Raw genomic sequence first — 22,665 nt, 5'->3', positions numbered from 1 at the left:
AAGTCAAAATAAGGTTTCAAAGACAGTGTTCAAGATTTTAAGGTTAAAATTTGGTTTTCTAATCAATTTTCAGGCTGCAATTGTGATAGTTTACTTGAAAATCATGAAAACTGACTCAAAATACAAATGTTAGGTCAATTTCCATTGATATGAGGTGAATCTAAAGTTATCAAAGCAACATTTGAAGTGTCCAAGTCAAAATTTGGTTTCCAGAGCAGTTTTCAATGTTTTAAAGTCAAAATATGGTTTCAAAGACAGTGTTTAAGATTTTAAGGTTAAAATTTGGTTTTCTAATCAATTTTCAGGCTGCAATTGTGATAGTTTACTTGAAAATCATGAAAACTGACTCAAAATACAAATGTTAGGTCAATTTCCATTGATATGAGGTGAATCTAAAGTTATCAAAGCAACATTTGAAGTGTCCAAGTCAAAATTTGGTTTCCAAAGCAGTTTTCAATGTTTTAAAGTCAAAATTTGGTTTCCAAAGCAGTTTTCAAGGTTTTAAAGTCAAAATAGGGTTTCAAAGACAGTGTTCAAGATTTTAAGGTTAAAATTTGGTTTTCTAATCAATTTTCAGGCTGCAATTGTGATAGTTTACTTGAAAATCATGAAAACTGACTCAAAATACAAATGTTAGGTCAATTTCCATTGATATGAGGCGAATCTAAAGTTTTCAAAGCAACATTTAAAGTGTCCAACTCAAAATATGGTTTCTAAGGCAGTTTTCAAGGTTTTAAAGTTAGAATTTGGTTTGCGGGAAGAAACCGGTTAGAACTCATTTTGTGGGAACACCCATGCTATGTCACTATTTTTTGAACTACCCTGTATATTATTTAGCAAGATTAACTTTGTTAACTATAGATAATGATTGTCTGGTCTTGCATTATTTTATTATGCAAACACATGAAATTGTGTACTTTTCTTGAACTTTAAATATCTGTGTAAACTTGCTCAACGTGCTATTATTGAGTAATAGAAGGGAAGAAGAAATGTTAATGCAAATCAATTTACACTGCATTAAGATTAAAGTTTACTAAAATAAGTTAACTTTCTCTTAAAAACCTTTTCTTAAAGTGTACAAATTGATTCAAATTGATTTACAATATTACATGACCTAAAAATCATCCAAAAATTTATCACAATTTGCAAAATTACAGATTATCTTTGATGTTAGTAACATCTGAAATAATGAATATTTACAAGTGAAAGATTTCATATTAACAATTACACTATTTGTAATAGTACCTAAAAACTAATATCAAATTTCAATAATCCAATAGAAGTTTCGTTTATTTTATGTCAATTGTCTGTCATTGTCAACAATGTCACTCGAAAATTAGGAAATTTATGGGCACTGAAATATTTCATTTTTATTAGAATATTTCACATTAACAACACTATTTGTAATAGTGGCTTTATTCTAATTTAAGATTTATCACCTAAGATGTACGAAATTAAAAGTGAGGTTAACCCATTTGTATCATTTAAGAAGTGAGCTTGAAAATTAACTATATTTTAATTCAATTTACGTTAAAATTCCGTGTGTTTGAATCGTTCTCTAATTATATTTTCATCCTATAAATATGTTTCTTACTTCTTAGTTAAGCATAAACGCAGTTGAAAATCATAAATGGTAAATTTGACGTGATAAATCGTGTTTTTTCTCAAATTTGTCGGTTTTTCACGCAAATTTTTACCTCCTGCACTTTTTGTTGAAAAAGTACCTCAAAAGTTTAACCGGCAATATCTCAACTGGTTTTGGAGATACAGCAACGGTGAGCCATTCAAAAAATTCTCGTTTTTCTCCTCTTTCCAGTGGTGTTCTCCAATATTATTTTGGTAACCTTTGGTGTACAGGATGAGTAAAAAAACCAAAGGTTGTCAAAGTTTGGTCACCCTATATGCAGTTTCACTGGAAATTAGTCGGTTTAAAGAACGGGTTTGGTATATTTGACCCTTTTTACGCAATTTTCATTCCTGGAACTTTTTCCGTATCTCTATTAGGTTAGGAGATATTCCACAAAATCCATTTTGGAGACCAGAAACTCAATTTTGTCGAAAAAGTACCTTAAAAGTTTAACCGGCAATATCTCAAATGCTTTTGGAGATACAGCAACGGTGAACCACTCAAAAAATTCACTTTTTCCTCCTCTTTGAAGTAGTGTCCTTCAAAATTACCTTAGCGGTCTATGTGCTACAGGGTGAGCTAAAAAATTGAGGGTTGTTAAAGAAGTGGCGACTTTTTTGAACACACCCCTTAATTTCATTTGTAGAGCAAAAATTGCAAAACCACCAAACATGTCCCAAAAATAATCTCAGTTTTCAAATGCACTGTCTTTGAATGCAAGAAATTTGCTTAAGCCAGAATCAATGATTCAAAAAATTTTAAATTGGTCAAAAAAATTACTAATTAATTAATATTTACACCTTTATACTACTCGTATTACGTAATTTAGACAAATAAAAATTGTACGCAAAAATACCTAATTTTCCTGAATATAACCTAAAAATGTCTAAAATTAGACCAACACACTTTGTCAAATTACTGATTACCTTTTTTAATTTTTAACACAAAAAGCCACTTTGTAATACTATTTCAGGCATAACAGCTTAATACTACAACTTTTATCAGTAGAAAGTAATAATATTTGCAGAACTATGATTTAGCAATTACTTTTTCCTACAACAATTTAACTTTTTCCAATTTATCATAATAATTTAACTACTAATTATAGTAATGGGCTTTTAACAGTGATAATAATTTAAGTGTGTATATAAATTGTAGAAAATATTGAACGTGTAATAATAACCACTCACACACTAATATTATTTTTTCTTTCAGTGAAAATATTATATTGTGTGTGTAGAAATCAAAAATTAAGTAAGTATTCATGTAGTAAGTGTATTTTTTGTATCGTTCACAGAGTGATCGCAAACTTTATAAATTTGTACCACCCTGTATATGGTCAATTGTATTGCGATTAGTACGAGGTGAAAAAGCAGTTTAAGACGAACATTTTGAGCTTCTTACAGTCACTGAAACCCCAAAAATGGTGGATATATAAAATTTTTATGCAATTTTCAAGCCCTGAAAATATGAAATTTTCAAAATTTTGAGACAATTTCCAAAAAAAAAAAATTTGAATATCTAGGAAACGTATAGAATTACGGAAATGTATTTCTTTGATTGACTGAAACAAATTCTAAACCTTATAAATGTATTGCAATGTTGCCAAACGTCCTCATTATCTTTCTCGAAGTATCTTCACAAAATCGTCCGTAAAACCCAATTCTAGTGTCCGAATCTCCTTTTAAAGCACATTTTTAGAATCCTCATTAAATTTCCTATCTAACAACCTAATAAACACTAACAAATTCGGTACAATTAGAAGAGAAGCGCTGTCAAACTTTAAACTAGTAAAATGACGGTTTAAAGAACAGTTTGCGACAAAATCGTCCGTAAAACCCAATTCTAGTGTCCGAATCTCCTTTTTAAGCACATTTTTAGAATCCTCATTAAATTTCCTATCCAACAACCTAATAAACACTAACAAATTCGGTACAATTAGAAGAAAAAGCGCTGTCAAAGTTTGAACTAGTAAAATGACGGCTTAAAGAACAGTTTGGGACAAAATCGTCCGTAAAACCCAATTCTAGTGTCCGAATCTCCTTTTTAAGCACATTTTTAGAATCCTCATTAAATTTCCTATCTAACAACCTAATAAACTTTAACAAATTCCGTACAATTAGAAGAAAACTCGCTGTGAAAGTTTGAACTAGTAAAATGACGGTTTAAAGGACAGTTTGCGACAAAATCGTCCGTAAAACCCAATTCTAGTGTCCGAATCTCCTTTTTAAGCACATTTTTAGAATCCTCATTAAATTTCCTATCTAACAACCTAATAAACACTAACAAATTCGGTACAATTAGAAGAAAAATCGCTGTCAAAGTTTGAACTAGTAAAATGACGGTTTAAAGGACAGTTTGCGACAAAATCGTCCGTAAAACCCAATTCTAGTGTCCGAATCTCCTTTTTAAGCACATTTTTAGAATCCTCAGTAAATTTCCTATCTAACAACCTAATAAACACTAACAAATTCGGTACAATTAGCAGAAAAATCGCTGTCAAAGTTTGAACTAGTAAAATGACGGTTTAAAGGACAGTTTGCGACAAAATCGTCCGTAAACCCAATTCTAGTGTCCGAATCTCCTTTTTAAGCACATTTTTAGAATCCTCATTGAATTTCCTATCTAACAACCTAATAAACACTAACAAATTCGGTACAATTAGAAGAAAAATCGCTCTCAAAGTTTGAACTAGTAAAATGACGGTTTAAAGGACAGTTTGCGACAAAATCGTCCGTAAAACCCAATTCTGGTGTCCGAATCTCCTTTTTAAGCACATTTTTAGAATTCTCATTAAATTTACTATCTAACAACCTAATAAACACTAACAAATTCGGTACAATTAGAAGAAAAAGCGCTGTCAAAGTTTAAACTAGTAAAATGACGGTTTAAAGGACAGTTTGCGACAAAATCGTCCGTAAAACCCAATTCTAGTGTCCGAATCTCCTTTTTAAGGACATTTTTAGAATCCTCATTAAATTTCCTATCTAACAACCTAATAAACACTAACAAATTCGGTACAATTAGAAGAAAAAGCGCTGTCAAAGTTTGAACTAGTAAAATGACGGTTTAAAGGACAGTTTGCAACAAAATCGTCCGTAAAACCCAATTCTAGTGTCCGAATCTCCTTTTTAAGCACATTTTTAGAATCCTCATTAAATTTCCTATCTAACAACCTAATAAACTTTAACAAATTCGGTACAATTAGATGAAAACTCGCTGTGAAAGTTTGAACTAGTAAAATGACGGTTTAAAGGACAGTTTGCAACAAAATCGTCCGTAAAACCCAATTCTAGTGTCCGAATCTCCTTTTTAAGGACATTTTTAGAATCCTCATTAAATTTCCTATCTAACAACCTAATAAACACTAACAAATTCGGTACAATTAGAAGAAAAAGCGCTGTCAAAGTTTGAACTAGTAAAATGACGGTTTAAAGGACAGTTTGCAACAAAATCGTCCGTAAAACCCAATTCTAGTGTCCGAATCTCCTTTTTAAGCACATTTTTAGAATCCTCATTAAATTTCCTATCTAACAACCTAATAAACTTTAACAAATTCGGTACAATTAGAAGAAAACTCGCTGTGAAAGTTTGAACTAGTAAAATGACGGTTTAAAGGACAGTTTGCAACAAAATCGTCCGTAAAACCCAATTCTAGTGTCCGAATCTCCTTTTTAAGGACATTTTTAGAATCCTCATTAAATTTCCTATCTAACAACCTAATAAACACTAACAAATTCGGTACAATTAGAAGAAAAAGCGCTGTCAAAGTTTGAACTAGTAAAATGACGGTTTAAAGGACAGTTTGCAACAAAATCGTCCGTAAAACCCAATTCTAGTGTCCGAATCTCCTTTTTAAGCACATTTTTAGAATCCTCATTAAATTTCCTATCTAACAACCTAATAAACTTTAACAAATTCGGTACAATTAGAAGAAAAATCGCTGTCAAAGTTTGAACTAGTAAAATGACGGTTTAAAGGGCAGTTTGCGACAAAATCGTCCGTAAAACCCAATTCTAGTGTCCGAATCTCCTTTTTAAGCACATTTTTAGAATCCTCATTAAATTTCCTATCTAACAACCTAATAAACTTTAACAAATTCGGTACAATTAGAAGAAAAAGCGCTGTCAAAGTTTGAACTAGTAAAATGACGGCTTAAAGAACAGTTTGGGACAAAATCGTCCGTAAAACCCAATTCTAGTGTCCGAATCTCCTTTTTAAGCACATTTTTAGAATCTTCATTAAATTTCCTATCTAACAACCTAATAAACTTTAACAAATTCGGTACAATTAGAAGAAAACTCGCTGTGAAAGTTTGAACTAGTAAAATGACGGTTTAAAGGACAGTTTGCAACAAAATCGTCCGTAAAACCCAATTCTAGTGTCCGAATCTCCTTTTTAAGGACATTTTTAGAATCCTCATTAAATTTCCTATCTAACAACCTAATAAACACTAACAAATTCGGTACAATTAGAAGAAAAAGCGCTGTCAAAGTTTGAACTAGTAAAATGACGGTTTAAAGGACAGTTTGCAACAAAATCGTCCGTAAAACCGTAAACCGTAAACCGAGAATTTTTCAAAAAATTTCTAAGAAAACAAAAGAAAGCCAAGCTCCTGTCAAACATTTTGACGTTTAAACGACTTGCCTACCTGTCACAGTAGCCGAGTTATGAACTGTCAAAGTTTGACAGCAGTCAAAACCTTCCAGGGCCGGTATCTCAGTTATTTGAGAATTTTTCAAAAAATTTCTAAGAAAACAAAAGAAAGCTAAGGTTCTGTCGAACATTTTAACGTTTGAACGACTCGCGTAACTGTCATAGTAGCCGAGTAATGATCTGTCAAAGTTTGACAGCAGTCAAAACCTTCCAGGGCCGGTATCTCGGTTATTTGAGAATTTTTCAAAAAATTTCAAAGAAAACAAAAGAAAGCTAAGGTTCTGTCAAACATTTTGACGTTTGAACGACTCGCGTAACCGTCATAATAACCGAGTTATGATCTGTCAAATTTATAGTGTTTTAAAGTCACGTGGCAACTGTCACTTACACGTCAAAACTGTCAGAATTTGTTTAGAATTTGCCAGAATTACAATTTAACGCAATTTTCAAAACAAGACGTGTTTTTGAGATTTTTGACAATTGTCACATGACGGTTTAGTTGCCAGATGCCTCTGGAAGCCATTTTGAGTTGCCAGAAGCCTCTGGACTCTTCTTAGACTGTTTTAAAAGTGCCAGATGCCTCTAGAAGCCATCTTGAATTACCAGAAGCCTCTGGAGGCCATTTTGAGTTGCCAGATGCCTCTGGAAGCCATCTTAAATTGCCAGAAGGCCTCTAAACCTTGTAAAGATTGTTTTAAACTTGCCAGAGGCCTCTAGAAGCCATCTTGAGTTGCCAGAAGCCTCTAGGAGTCAACTAATACAGCCAAATACAGATATTTTTTAGGAAATCCAGGGAGAAACTCCCTAAATCTGCTCACTTTGAACAGTAAGCCATTTGGCAACACTGCCTGACTTAACAAAATGAATAATCGGCAACGGTGTACCGGGTAAATCACAGGGTGGCGGCCATTTTGAATCACACCGGAGGAAAACTGGCCCCCAGCCCTCTTTGGGGCTAAAACGCTTCGGAAAAGCCCGGAAAATGCGCGCAATAACCGCACTTTCCAGTTTTCCAGCGAGAAAAGCAGCAAAAATTGACTTTAGACTCACCTTTTGGGTGTTTGCGCGCGTTTACCGACTCCTTCACCTTATCCACACCGTTTTTGGGGGGTAATGGGGGCCGGGGCACTAAACCACTTGCACTCACACAACCGGGACGGTCTAACGAACATTTTGAGGTACTTTGCGCCCCTCAAATCGCACTTTTAACCGCTTTTTTGAGTGAAATTGCGGAGGAGGTTTTACGAACGCGCGCCCTCTCCCACTAAACGTCAGGCACTGATTGATAAATGACAGCGTTGACAGCTGAACGGCCGCTAGGGCTGGGTTTTGCAACGCACGCCAATAGGGATGGGCTCAAAACCTTCCAGGGCCGGTATCTCGGTTATTTAGAAAATTTTCAAAAAATTGACAAAGCGCATTCGCCAATTGTCAAAAAATCTTACAATTTTGCAAAAAAAAAAAAATCAGAAAAATAAGCGGTAGAATGCGCCTTGTCTAGAAATTTGTTTTTTAAATTTATTTATTTTTCTGATTTTTTTTTTTTGGCAAAATTGTAAGATTTTTTGACAATTGGCGAATGCGCTTTGTCAATTTTTTGAAAATTTTCTAAATAACCGAGATACCGGCCCTGAAAGGTTTTGAGCCCATCCCTATTGGCGTGCGTTGCAAAACCCAGCCCTAGCGGCCGTTCAGCTGTCAACGCTGTCATTTATCAATCAGTGCCTGACGTTTAGTGGGAGAGGGCGCGCGTTCGAAAACCTCCTCCGCAATTTCACTCAAAAAAGCGGTTAAAAGTGCGATTTGAGGGGCGCAAAGTACCGCAAAATGTTCGTTAGACTGTCCCGGTTGTGTGAGTGTAAGTGGTTTAGTGCACCGGCCCCGATTACCCCAAGAAACGGTGTGGATAAGGTGAAGGAGTCGTAAACGCGCGCAAACACCCAAAAGGTGAGTCTAAAGTCTATTAGAAGAAAAATCGCTGTCAAAGTTTGAACTAGTAAAATGACGGTTTAAAGGACAGTTTGCGACAAAATCGTCCGTAAAACCCAATTCTAGTGTCCGAATCTCCTTTTTAAGGACATTTTTAGAATCCTCATTAAATTTCCTATCTAACAACCTAATAAACACTAACAAATTCGGTACAATTAGAAGAAAAAGCGCTGTCAAAGTTTGAACTAGTAAAATGACGGTTTAAAGGACAGTTTGCAACAAAATCGTCCGTAAAACCCAATTCTAGTGTCCGAATCTCCTTTTTAAGCACATTTTTAGAATCCTCATTAAATTTCCTATCTAACAACCTAATAAACTTTAACAAATTCGGTACAATTAGAAGAAAAAGCGCTGTCAAAGTTTGAACTAGTAAAATGACGGCTTAAAGAACAGTTTGGGACAAAATCGTCCGTAAAACCCAATTCTAGTGTCCGAATCTCCTTTTTAAGCACATTTTTAGAATCCTCATTAAATTTCCTATCTAACAACCTAATAAACACTAACAAATTCGGTACAATTAGAAGAAAAAGCGCTGTCAAAGTTTGAACTAGTAAAATGACGGTTTAAAGGACAGTTTGCAACAAAATCGTCCGTAAAACCCAATTCTAGTGTCCGAATCTCCTTTTTAAGCACATTTTTAGAATCCTCATTAAATTTCCTATCTAACAACCTAATAAACACTAACAAATTCGGTACAATTAGAAGAAAAATCGCTGTCAAAGTTTGAACTAGTAAAATGACGGTTTAAAGAACAGTTTGCGACAAAATCGTCCGTAAACCCAATTCTAGTGTCCCAATCTCCTTTTTAAGCACATTTTTAGAATCCCCATTAAATAACCTATCTAACAACCTAATAAACACTAACAAATTCGGTACAATTAGAAGAAAAAGCGCTGTCAAAATTTGAACTAGTAAAATGACGGTTTAAAGAACAGTTTGCAACAAAATCGTCCGTAAAACCCAATTCTAGTGTCCCAATCTCCTTTTTAAGCACATTTTTAGAATCCTCATTAAATTTCCTCTCTAACAACCTAATAAACACTAACAAATTCGGTACAATTAGAAGAAAAATCGCTGTCAAAGTTTAAACTAGTAAAATGACGGTTTAAAGGACAGTTTGCAACAAAATCGTCCGTAAAACCCAATTCTAGTGTCCGAATCTCCTTTTTAAGCACATTTTTAGAATCCTCATTAAATTTCCTATCTAACAACCTAATAAACTTTTACAAATTCGGTACAGTTAGAAGAAAAATCGGTGTCAAAGTTTGAACTAGTAAAATGACAGTTTAAAGGACAGTTTGCAACAAAATCGTCCGTAAAACCCAATTCTAGTGTCCGAATCTCCTTTTTAAGCACATTTTTAGAATCCTCATTAAATTTCCTATCCAACAACCTAATAAACACTAACAAATTCGGTACAATTAGAAGAAAAAGCGCTGTCAAAGTTTGAACTAGTAAAATGACGGTTTAAAGGACAGTTTGCAACAAAATCGTCCGTAAAACCCAATTCTAGTGTCCGAATCTCCTTTTTAAGCACATTTTTAGAATCCTCATTAAATTTCCTATCTAACAACCTAATAAACTTTAACAAATTCGGTACAATTAGAAGAAAAAGCGCTGTCAAAGTTTGAACTAGTAAAATGACGGCTTAAAGAACAGTTTGGGACAAAATCGTCCGTAAAACCCAATTCTAGTGTCCGAATCTCCTTTTTAAGCACATTTTTAGAATCCTCATTAAATTTCCTATCTAACAACCTAATAAACTTTTACAAATTCGGTACAGTTAGAAGAAAAATCGGTGTCAAAGTTTGAACTAGTAAAATGACAGTTTAAAGGACAGTTTGCAACAAAATCGTCCGTAAAACCCAATTCTAGTGTCCGAATCTCCTTTTTAAGCACATTTTTAGAATCCTCATTAAATTTCCTATCCAACAACCTAATAAACACTAACAAATTCGGTACAATTAGAAGAAAAAGCGCTGTCAAAGTTTGAACTAGTAAAATGACGGTTTAAAGGACAGTTTGCAACAAAATCGTCCGTAAAACCCAATTCTAGTGTCCGAATCTCCTTTTTAAGCACATTTTTAGAATCCTCATTAAATTTCCTATCTAACAACCTAATAAACTTTAACAAATTCGGTACAATTAGAAGAAAAAGCGCTGTCAAAGTTTGAACTAGTAAAATGACGGCTTAAAGAACAGTTTGGGACAAAATCGTCCGTAAAACCCAATTCTAGTGTCCGAATCTCCTTTTTAAGCACATTTTTAGAATCCTCATTAAATTTCCTATCTCACAACCAAATAAACACTAACAAATTCGGTACAATTAGAAGAAAAATCGCTGTCAAAGTTTGAACTAGTAAAATGACGGTTTAAAGGACAGTTTGCGACAAAATCGTCCGTAAAACCCAATTCTAGTTTCCGAATCTCCTTTTTAAACACATTTTTAGAATCCCCATTAAATAACCTATCTAACAACCTAATAAACACTAACAAATTCGGTACAATTAGAAGAAAAAGCGCTGTCAAAATTTGAACTAGTAAAATGACGGTTTAAAGAACAGTTTGCAACAAAATCGTCCGTAAAACCCAATTCTAGTGTCCCAATCTCCTTTTTAAGCACATTTTTAGAATCCTCATTAAATTTCCTCTCTAACAACCTAATAAACACTAACAAATTCGGTACAATTAGAAGAAAAATCGCTGTCAAAGTTTAAACTAGTAAAATGACGGTTTAAAGGACAGTTTGCAACAAAATCGTCCGTAAAACCCAATTCTAGTGTCCGAATCTCCTTTTTAAGCACATTTTTAGAATCCTCATTAAATTTCCTATCTAACAACCTAATAAACTTTTACAAATTCGGTACAGTTAGAAGAAAAATCGGTGTCAAAGTTTGAACTAGTAAAATGACAGTTTAAAGGACAGTTTGCAACAAAATCGTCCGTAAAACCCAATTCTAGTGTCCGAATCTCCTTTTTAAGGACATTTTTAGAATCCTCATTAAATTTCCTATCTAACAACCTAATAAACACTAACAAATTCGGTACAATTAGAAGAAAAAGCGCTGTCAAAGTTTGAACTAGTAAAATGACGGTTTAAAGGACAGTTTGCAACAAAATCGTCCGTAAAACCCAATTCTAGTGTCCGAATCTCCTTTTTAAGCACATTTTTAGAATCCTCATTAAATTTCCTATCTAACAACCTAATAAACTTTAACAAATTCGGTACAATTAGAAGAAAAAGCGCTGTCAAAGTTTGAACTAGTAAAATGACGGCTTAAAGAACAGTTTGGGACAAAATCGTCCGTAAAACCCAATTCTAGTGTCCGAATCTCCTTTTTAAGCACATTTTTAGAATCCTCATTAAATTTCCTATCTAACAACCTAATAAACACTAACAAATTCGGTACAATTAGAAGAAAAAGCGCTGTCAAAGTTTGAACTAGTAAAATGACGGTTTAAAGGACAGTTTGCAACAAAATCGTCCGTAAAACCCAATTCTAGTGTCCGAATCTCCTTTTTAAGCACATTTTTAGAATCCTCATTAAATTTCCTATCTAACAACCTAATAAACACTAACAAATTCGGTACAATTAGAAGAAAAAGCGCTGTCAAAGTTTGAACTGGTAAAATGACGGTTTAAAGGACAGTTTGCGACAAAATCGTCCGTACAACCCATTTGTAGTGACCTGATTACCTTATTAAGCACATTTTTGGAATCCTCATTAAATTTCCTATCCAATAACCTTAAAAAACATACAATAATCGGTATAGTCAGAGAGAAAACTGCTGTCAAAGTTTGAACTGTAAAAATTACGGTTTAAAGGACAGTCTGCGACAAAATCGTCCGTAAAATCCACTTGTAGTGACCAGATCACATTTTAGGCACATTTTTGGAATCCTCATTAAATTTCCTATCTAACAACCTAATAAACACTAACAAATTCGGTACAATTAGAAGAAAAAGCGCTGTCAAAGTTTGAACTAGTAAAATGACGGTTTAAAGGATAGTTTGCGACAAAATCGTCCGTAAAACCCAATTCTAGTGTCCGAATCTCCTTTTTAAGCACATTTTTAGAATCCTCATTAAATTTCCTATCTCACAACCAAATAAACACTAACAAATTCGGTACAATTAGAAGAAAAAGCGCTGTCAAAGTTTGAACTGGTAAAATGACGGTTTAAAGGACAGTTTGCGACAAAATCGTCCGTAAACCCAATTCTAGTGTCCCAATCTCCTTTTTAAGCACATTTTTAGAATCCTCATTAAATTTCCTCTCTAACAACCTAATAAACACTAACAAATTCGGTACAATTAGAAGAAAAATCGCTGTCAAAGTTTAAACTAGTAAAATGACGGTTTAAAGGACAGTTTGCAACAAAATCGTCCGTAAAACCCAATTCTAGTGTCCGAATCTCCTTTTTAAGCACATTTTTAGAATCCTCATTAAATTTCCTATCTAACAACCTAATAAACACTAACAAATTCGGTACAATTAGAAGAAAAAGCGCTGTCAAAGTTTGAACTAGTAAAATGACAGTTTAAAGAACAGTTTGCGACAAAATCGTCCGTAAAACCCATTTGTAGTGACCGAATCTCCTTTTTAAGCACATTTTTAGAATCCTCATTAAATTTTCTATCCAATAACCGAAAAAAACACTAAAATATTCGGTACAGTAAGGAAGAAAAGCGCTGTCAAAATTTGAACTGCAATAAACACAGTTTAAAGGACAGTCTGCGACATAATGTTTTATGATACAGTTGAAACCAAAATAGTTTACAATACAGGCCTGTATCCATCCGGTTAACTGGCAATTATCCAAACGATTTTCAAATGTTTTTATCAAAATGTTGATTGCAGCAAAACGTTCAATAATCACGTAATTTTCGTTTTATTTTAATTACTTACATACACCAAGTAATTTAAAATTACTCGTCAAATTAACAACTAATCTTGCATTATTACATCCCTGGTATAGTAATCACTAAATCTACTGTAGTACAACCCTTACCTTTTACATATATACACAGTCAAAGTACAGTGGAACACCCTGTATTTGGTCACTCTATTAACTAGCACTAGAATTACTTGTGATTACATTGACACAGTGGTTTAAAATGCTGATTATCAATTTCGTACCGCTGCATTCTGATCTAAAATACACATGTGTTTGTATTATTATGTGTATACCATCATCTGATGGTTTTACAGTGTTGCCGCTTATCGAAGGGTGGTAAAGTTTGTTCCAGACGGTACGTGGTACATTCGAAACCAAATTAATCACACATTGAAATACTGAGTGATTGAGTGATTTATGGATTTTACATTAGTTGAGATGATGGAAGTTACGAATTAAATTTTTGGCAAATATTAGAAATTTGGCATCCTGGCAAGCTTCTGAACGATAAAACATGAAGCAACTGCCCGGCAACCAGTGTTGCCAACTCTTAAATGAAACTTTCCTAAAAGCGTTACAATTCAAATTTTGACAGCAGTTTTCTCTCTGACTGTACCGATTATTTTATGTTTTTTAAGGTTACTGGACAGGAAATTTAATGAGGATTCTAAAAATGTGCTTAAAAAGGAGATTCGGACACTAGAATTGGGTTTACGGACGATTTTGTCGCAAACTGTCCTTTAAACCGTCATTTTACTAGTTCAAACTTTGACAGCGATTTTTCTTCTAATTGTACCGAATTTGTTAGTGTTTATTAGGTTGTTAGATAGGAAATTTAATGAGGTTTCTAAAAATGTGCTTAAAAAGGAGATTCGGACACTAGAATTGGGTTTACGGACGATTTTGTCGCAAACTGTCCTTTAAACCGTCATTTTACTAGTTCAAACTTTGACAGCGATTTTTCTTCTAATTGTACCGAATTTGTTAGTGTTTATTAGGTTGTTAGATAGGAAATTTAATGAGGTTTCTAAAAATGTGCTTAAAAAGGAGATTCGGACACTAGAATTGGGTTTACGGACGATTTTGTCGCAAACTGTCCTTTAAACCGTCATTTTACTAGTTCAAACTTTGACAGCGATTTTTCTTCTAATTGAACCGAATTTGTTAGTGTTTATTAGGTTGTTAGATAGGAAATTTAATGAGGATTCTAAAAATGTGCCTAAAAAGTAGATTCGGACACTAGAATTGGGTTTTACGGACGATTTTGTCGCAAACTGTCCTTTAAACCGTCATTTTACTAGTTCAAACTTTGACAGCGATTTTTCTTCTAATTGTACCGAATTTGTTAGTGTTTATTAGGTTGTTAGATTGGAAATTTAATGAGGATTCTAAAAATGTGCTTAGAAAGGAGATTCGGACACTAGAATTGGGTTTTACGGACGATTTTGTCGCAAACTGTCCTTTAAACCGTCATTTTACTAGTTCAAACTTTGACAGCGAGTTTTCTTCTAATTGTACCGAATTTGTTAAAGTTTATTAGGTTGTTAGATTGGAAATTTAATGAGGATTCTAAAAATGTGCTTAAAAAGGAGATTCGGACACTAGAATTGGGTTTTACGGACGATTTTGTCGCAAACTGTCCTTTAAACCGTCATTTTACTAGTTCAAACTTTGACAGCGCTTTTTCTTCTAATTGTACCGAATTTGTTAGTGTTTATTAGGTTGTTAGATAGGAAATTTAATGAGGTTTCTAAAAATGTGCTTAAAAAGGAGATTCGGACACTAGAATTGGGTTTACGGACGATTTTGTCGCAAACTGTCCTTTAAACCGTCATTTTACTAGTTCAAACTTTGACAGCGATTTTTCTTCTAATTGTACCGAATTTGTTAGTGTTTATTAGGTTGTTAGATAGGAAATTTAATGAGGTTTCTAAAAATGTGCTTAAAAAGGAGATTCGGACACTAGAATTGGGTTTACGGACGATTTTGTCGCAAACTGTCCTTTAAACCGTCATTTTACTAGTTCAAACTTTGACAGCGATTTTTCTTCTAATTGAACCGAATTTGTTAGTGTTTATTAGGTTGTTAGATAGGAAATTTAATGAGGATTCTAAAAATGTGCCTAAAAAGTAGATTCGGACACTAGAATTGGGTTTTACGGACGATTTTGTCGCAAACTGTCCTTTAAACCGTCATTTTACTAGTTCAAACTTTGACAGCGCTTTTTCTTCTAATTGTACCGAATTTGTTAGTGTTTATTAGGTTGTTAGATAGGAAATTTAATGAGGTTTCTAAAAATGTGCTTAAAAAGGAGATTCGGACACTAGAATTGGGTTTACGGACGATTTTGTCGCAAACTGTCCTTTAAACCGTCATTTTACTAGTTCAAACTTTGACAGCGATTTTTCTTCTAATTGTACCGAATTTGTTAGTGTTTATTAGGTTGTTAGATAGGAAATTTAATGAGGTTTCTAAAAATGTGCTTAAAAAGGAGATTCGGACACTAGAATTGGGTTTACGGACGATTTTGTCGCAAACTGTCCTTTAAACCGTCATTTTACTAGTTCAAACTTTGACAGCGATTTTTCTTCTAATTGAACCGAATTTGTTAGTGTTTATTAGGTTGTTAGATAGGAAATTTAATGAGGATTCTAAAAATGTGCCTAAAAAGTAGATTCGGACACTAGAATTGGGTTTTACGGACGATTTTGTCGCAAACTGTCCTTTAAACCGTCATTTTACTAGTTCAAACTTTGACAGCGATTTTTCTTCTAATTGTACCGAATTTGTTAGTGTTTATTAGGTTGTTAGATTGGAAATTTAATGAGGATTCTAAAAATGTGCTTAGAAAGGAGATTCGGACACTAGAATTGGGTTTTACGGACGATTTTGTCGCAAACTGTCCTTTAAACCGTCATTTTACTAGTTCAAACTTTGACAGCGAGTTTTCTTCTAATTGTACCGAATTTGTTAAAGTTTATTAGGTTGTTAGATTGGAAATTTAATGAGGATTCTAAAAATGTGCTTAAAAAGGAGATTCGGACACTAGAATTGGGTTTTACGGACGATTTTGTCGCAAACTGTCCTTTAAACCGTCATTTTACTAGTTCAAACTTTGACAGCGCTTTTTCTTCTAATTGTACCGAATTTGTTAGTGTTTATTAGGTTGTTAGATAGGAAATATAATGAGGTTTCTAAAAATGTGCTTAAAAAGGAGATTCGGACACTAGAATTGGGTTTTACGGACGATTTTGTCGCAAACTATTCTTTAAACCGTCATTTTACTAGTTCAAACTTTGACAGCGAGTTTTCTTCTAATTGTACCGAATTTGTTAAAGTTTATTGGGTTGTTAGATAGGAAATTTAATGAGGATTCTTAAAATGTGCTTAAAAAGGAGATTCGGACACTAGAATTGGGTTTTACGGACGATTTTGTCGCAAACTGTCCTTTAAACCGTCATTTTACTAGTTCAAACTTTGACAGCGAGTTTTCTTCTAATTGTACGGAATTTGTTAAAGTTTATTAGGTTGTTGGATAGGAAATTTAATGAGGATTCTAAAAATGTGCTTAAAAAGGAGATTCGGACACTAGAATTGGGTTTTACGGACGATTTTGTCGCAAACTGTCCTTTAAACCGTCATTTTACTAGTTCAAACTTTGACAGCGCTTTTTCTTCTAATTGTACCGAATTTGTTAGTGTTTATTAGGTTGTTAGATAGGAAATTTAATGAGGATTCTAAAAATGTGCTTAAAAAGGAGATTCGGACACTAGAATTGGGTTTACGGACGATTTTGTCGCAAACTGTCCTTTAAACCGTCATTTTACTAGTTCAAACTTTGACAGCGATTTTTCTTCTAATTGAACCGAATTTGTTAGTGTTTATTAGGTTGTTAGATAGGAAATTTAATGAGGTTTCTAAAAATGTGCTTAAAAAGGAGATTCGGACACTAGAATTGGGTTTTACGGACGATTTTGTCGCAAACTGTCCTTTAAACCGTCATTTTACTAGTTCAAACTTTGACAGCGATTTTTCTTCTAATTGTACCGAATTTGTTAAAGTTTATTAGGTTGTTAGATAGGAAATTTAATGAGGTTTCTAAAAATGTGCTTACAAAGGAGATTCGGACACTAGAATTGGGTTTTACGGACGATTTTGTCGCAAACTATTCTTTAAACCGTCATTTTACTAGTTCAAACTTTGACAGCGAGTTTTCTTCTAATTGTACCGAATTTGTTAAAGTTTATTGGGTTGTTAGATAGGAAATTTAATGAGGATTCTAAAAATGTGCTTAAAAAGGAGATTCGGACACTAGAATTGGGTTTTACGGACGATTTTGTCGCAAACTGTCCTTTAAACCGTCATTTTACTAGTTCAAACTTTGACAGCGATTTTTCTTCTAATTGTACCGAATTTGTTAGTGTTTATTAGGTTGTTAGATAGGAAATTTAATGAGGTTTCTAAAAATGTGCTTAAAAAGGAGATTCGGACACTAGAATTGGGTTTTACGGACGATTTTGTCGCAAACTATTCTTTAAACCGTCATTTTACTAGTTCAAACTTTGACAGCGAGTTTTCTTCTAATTGTACCGAATTTGTTAAAGTTTATTGGGTTGTTAGATAGGAAATTTAATGAGGATTCTTAAAATGTGCTTAAAAAGGAGATTCGGACACTAGAATTGGGTTTTACGGACGATTTTGTCGCAAACTGTCCTTTAAACCGTCATTTTACTAGTTCAAACTTTGACAGCAAGTTTTCTTCTAATTGTACTGAATTTGTTAAAGTTTATTGGGTTGTTAGATAGGAAATTTAATGAGGATTCTAAAAATGTGCTTAAAAAGGAGATTCGGACACTAGAATTGGGTTTTACAGACGATTTTGTCGCAAACTGTCCTTTAAACCGTCATTTTACTAGTTCAAACTTTGACAGCGATTTTTCTTCTAATTGTACCGAATTTGTTAGTGTTTATTAGGTTGTTAGATAGGAAATTTAATGAGGTTTCTAAAAATGTGCTTACAAAGGAGATTCGGACACTAGAATTGGGTTTTACGGACGATTTTGTCGCAAACTATTCTTTAAACCGTCATTTTACTAGTTCAAACTTTGACAGCGAGTTTTCTTCTAATTGTACCGAATTTGTTAAAGTTTATTGGGTTGTTAGATAGGAAATTTAATGAGGATTCTAAAAATGTGCTTAAAAAGGAGATTCGGACACTAGAATTGGGTTTTACGGACGATTTTGTCGCAAACTGTCCTTTAAACCGTCATTTTACTAGTTCAAACTTTGACAGCGATTTTTCTTCTAATTGTACCGAATTTGTTAAAGTTTATTGGGTTGTTAGATTTATTTTAATGTTTTTTTTATACAATCGTGCAAAAAAGTACACTTTTTTAATGATTTTTAGTGCAAAAAGTTTTTTGCACTAGTGCAACAAAGTATTTTTTACACTATGCTATATTTGCTGTGCTTTTGTCAACAAACAAGTGAATTTTATAAAAAGTTTTTTAATACTCGGGTGCGGTAAAGTGCAGTTTTACTCATTTGAGTGCGGGAAGGAGTACTTTTGCACACTAGTTCAGTAAGGGAACTTTTCCGCATTGCAAGATTAATTTACAATAAATGAATAATAAACCTTCAATTTTGAAATTTATATGTGTAGAGCGGAAATACCCATTTTCACCAACTTTTCATGAGATGTTTAAGCGAAGAAAAAATGAGTGCGGCAAAATAACTTTAGCGCACTAGTGTGGAAAATTACTATTTTGCACTCATTTCATTTAAAAAAAAACTAAACTTTAAATCAAAAAACCATCTATCCGCATCCGCTTTTCGTCGTTCGGGCAACTGCAGTCTCGTGCGGGAAAGTACCACTTTCCGCACTTGTTAGTTAGGTAAATAACTATTTTTGCACTTAAGTGTTTCTTGCATTTAACAACTTGCACTTGCGTGGAAAAAAGATGTACTTTTTTCACTACTTGTTGCATAAATAACTACTGAAGGCAACTACAACTTCTTTTTTTTAACTAACTTCAGTTTGAGTGAGCGTAGCTCTGTTATTTAAAGAGGAGCACAAAAAATGTTTATAAGGAAAGTTGTAGAAAATTTCACTCCCTACAAGAGTGTCTTAAGGTGCTTTTGCCATTAAAGGTCCCCTTGAAAAGTTACAAGGCAAAAAGTGATTGGGTGCATCAAACTACTTTTTATTAAACTAGCTCCATTTCGTCTGAGCGTAGCTCTGTTATTTGGGCAGTTGTAAAAAAGTGTGAATAAGGAAAGTTGTAGAAAATTTCACTCCCTACAAGACTGTATTTAAGTACTTTTGACTTTCAGGGTCTCCTTAACGAATTACAAGGCAAAAAGAAACAAGGTGCATCAAACTATTTTTTTTAGTTTAATTTCAAATGAGATCTATGAAAGTTTTGTTATTTATAGCTTTATGGAGTGGTATTTGACAGTTACCACTATTGTGACTTAAATATGTCAAAAATAGACGTGTTATCAGTCAAAATTTAACTTGTGAAACTTTAAAATACATTTAACATAGTTGAACACAAATTTAAACACTTTTCAAGTAAATTTAATAGTTTAATAGCTGTATGGATCAGATTTTGACAAATGTGGTTCGAATTACCTAGAGGTGGGGAATTTTCTCCTTACCTGGCAACACTGTGCACGCCTACGGTCCCACAGTGCGCGCAATGTGTGAGCTTAAATTAAGAAATCGATTGGTAAATGTAACCTGTGGCGCCATCTAGCAGTGTTTTGCCACAGCTCCAGACCGAGTTATTGGAATGTTAAAAATCAAACCACAAGCGCGTCCTCTAAAGTCAATACACCCTGTATACTGTGCAAATGTTTTTGTAGTTCGTCGTTAGGTCAACAGATGGCGCCATCAGCGACTTAAGTTTGCTGGACAATCGTATTAAACTTTTTCATTTCAATGTTAAAAAGCTTTTGACCTCCTAAATACAGGGTTGCCCAATTAGGAGATGTTCCCCAAAAAATAGAAAATATATATTTTTTTAAAATTTGGCGTGCACCACAGTGTTCTAGTCCGGTTTACTCAGTTATTAGTGATTTTTGCATAAAAACTCTGTCTTGACAAAAGAAAGCAGAAGGTTTAAGCTACATTTTGACGTTTGAACAAACCTCTTATCCATCATAGGAATCACATTAGAAGCTGTCAAATTGTGACAACCTCCATACTTTTAGTACAGTTGCACTGTTGCATTTTATGTCAAATATCTCCATTATTTGTAATTTTTGAAAGAAAATTAGGTTTAATTAAAAAAAAGTCAAAATAACGATATACATTTTGACGTTTGAGCGAACTGTCATAGGAACCAAGTTAGGAGCTGAAAAATTGTGACAACTTCTAATATTTCTAGTACAGTTACACTGTTTTATTTTATGTCAAATATTTCGATTATTTGTGAATTTTGTTTGTTTAGTCAAAATATCGGGATACGTTTTGACTTTTAGCTGTCATAGGAACCACGTTATTAGCTGTCAAATTGTGACATCTTCTATATTTTGAGTGCAGTTACACTGTTGTTTTTCAAGTCAAATATCTCTGTTATTTGTAATTTATGAAAGAAAATTTTGTGTAGTTAAAGGAAAGTCAAAATTACGGCATACATTCTGACGTTTGAGCAATCCTCCTAACTGTTACAGGAACCACGTTGTCAAATTATGACATCTTTAATAAAGTTTATTATTCTTTTATTATTAAATTAAATTTCTAATTTGAGCCATATTTTTGTGAAGTTTTTCCAAAAATTTTCCATAACTTGCTTATTTGACAGATGACGACTAAAAGTGATTGAAGTGAAAAGATAGGTCAGATTGTAAGGTTTCCAAAAATATGCTCATTTAAGTTAATCGGTTGCACCGTTTGGCCGCTAGAGGGCGTCAAAGTCAAGCCTCACAAACCTTCAAACCACCATTTGCTTTAACCTAAAATAATTCAGTTATTTGACCAGTTACGACAAAAGGTCACTGAAGGTAAAATATGGTCCAGACCAAAGGCTTTTCGATGGTAAATTTAAAAAAAGTTTGACCGCTAGAGGGGGTGAAAGTCAAGCTTTTTGACAATTTTGATAATTTTTGCTTTTTAGACAATTTTTGAGATATTTCCCGGAAAATAAAAATTGTTTTTCACTTCATTTTGACAGTTTTCAGTGCGTGGCACCCTTAAAAAATGACATTTTTACAAATTACACTTTACGTCATTTTTGTATCATTTACCTGAAGGAATTTACGTTTAGGCAGTGGAAGTTTATTTTAAAAATTCAAAATTTGTTTCTAATTAAATTCAAAACTACTAACCTGTGGTAAAAATTTCAGTTTTTTCTAATTTGAAGCGTTCCTGAGATATTTAGCAAAAACTACAAAAAAACAAGGTTAACTTTGACGCCCTCTAGCGGCCGAACCGTGAAACTTAGCCGCGTTTTCTCAACGTCACGTGAGAGCACTATTCATTGGCTTCCATTTGTTATATGGCTCGTATATAAACAGCTCGTAACTTTCAGTAACTCAAATTTGTTTCAAAAACAATGTTTCGCACCCTTTTTTTCTGGAAATCATCACTATCCTATTGGCCAACACTTGGATTTTATCCATGGTATGTTTGCAGTGTATGCAAATTTTACCGGTTTTGGCCTCATCCAGGATCAGTTTAACAACGCTCATTTGCACAAATTCCGAATTATCCTCCTGGATCATAGTTTCGAGTTTCTTTCTGGTCTCTTCGTTCAATTGCAGTTTGTGACAGGACAAACACGAGTATCTTAGGATTGTTCCAATGACCTGAAATTGTACATGTTCTTGCTCTTTTTCCTACATTATTATGTATACATTGTGTCCATAAAGTGGATAATAATGGAATAAATTCGATTAAAATTCAGGGAATTATATATCAGAAAAATCCTCGGACACGTATGCATATACAGAATGTCCCAAAATTGACCTTTATTTTTTGTTGCATTTATTAGATGATTGGGATCATTATTTTTGCGTGGCACGCACTGAAAACCGTCAAAATTGACATAATTTTCAGCTCATCCCCAAAACTGTGACAGTTGGGGCAAAATGGATGTCAGGGTGATGAAGGGTGTCTGAAATTAGCGGCTGAGTACAGGGTGTCCCAAAAAAAGTGAAATAAATTTTTAGTTTCCGGAAAATATTTCAAAAACTGTGTAAAAAGCAAAAATGGTCAAACAGCTTGACTTTGACGCCCTCTAGCGGTCAAAATATCACACTGATGACGTTTTTTAAATACACCATTGAAAAGCCTTTGGACTGGACTATATTTTACCTTCAGTGACCTTTTGTCGTAACTGTTCAAATGACTGAATTATTTTAGGTTAAAGCAAAAGTGGTTAAATCACTTTGACACCGCTTTTGAAACTGGCTGTACTAAATTTTGTAGTGTTTTTGGCTGTTATTGGATAGGAAATTGACTGACGATTCCAGAAATGTGCTTAAAATAA

At 33.6% G+C, this 22,665-nt stretch overlaps 2 protein-coding genes across 4 annotated transcripts in view; one reads left to right on the top strand and one right to left on the bottom strand.

The window, feature by feature from the left end:
- The window catches only part of PH4alphaEFB (prolyl 4-hydroxylase subunit alpha-1), a 68,278-nt gene extending 54,817 nt beyond the window's left edge, over positions 1 to 13,461 (bottom strand). The window contains exon 1 of one of the 3 annotated variants that reach the window (XM_081989123.1): positions 13,286 to 13,461. The gene's annotated coding sequence lies outside the window, so the exon portion shown is untranslated. Of the gene's footprint in view, positions 1 to 7,333; positions 7,546 to 13,285 lie in introns of those variants that run through there. The other 2 variants (XM_081989126.1, XM_081989124.1) reach the window with 2 other exon arrangements.
- Positions 8,048 to 22,665, top strand: part of CDase (neutral ceramidase) — a 166,036-nt gene continuing 151,418 nt past the window's right edge. The window contains exon 1 of the mRNA XM_081989121.1: positions 8,048 to 8,230. The gene's annotated coding sequence lies outside the window, so the exon portion shown is untranslated. The remainder of the gene's footprint in view (positions 8,231 to 22,665) is intronic.

Source organism: Ips typographus, linkage group LG11 (assembly GCF_016097725.1).
Source record: "Ips typographus isolate SLU linkage group LG11, UJ_Ityp_2.0, whole genome shotgun sequence".
NCBI classification, from domain to species: domain Eukaryota; kingdom Metazoa; phylum Arthropoda; class Insecta; order Coleoptera; family Curculionidae; genus Ips; species Ips typographus.
This window is presented reverse-complemented; position numbering and strand designations above follow the sequence as displayed.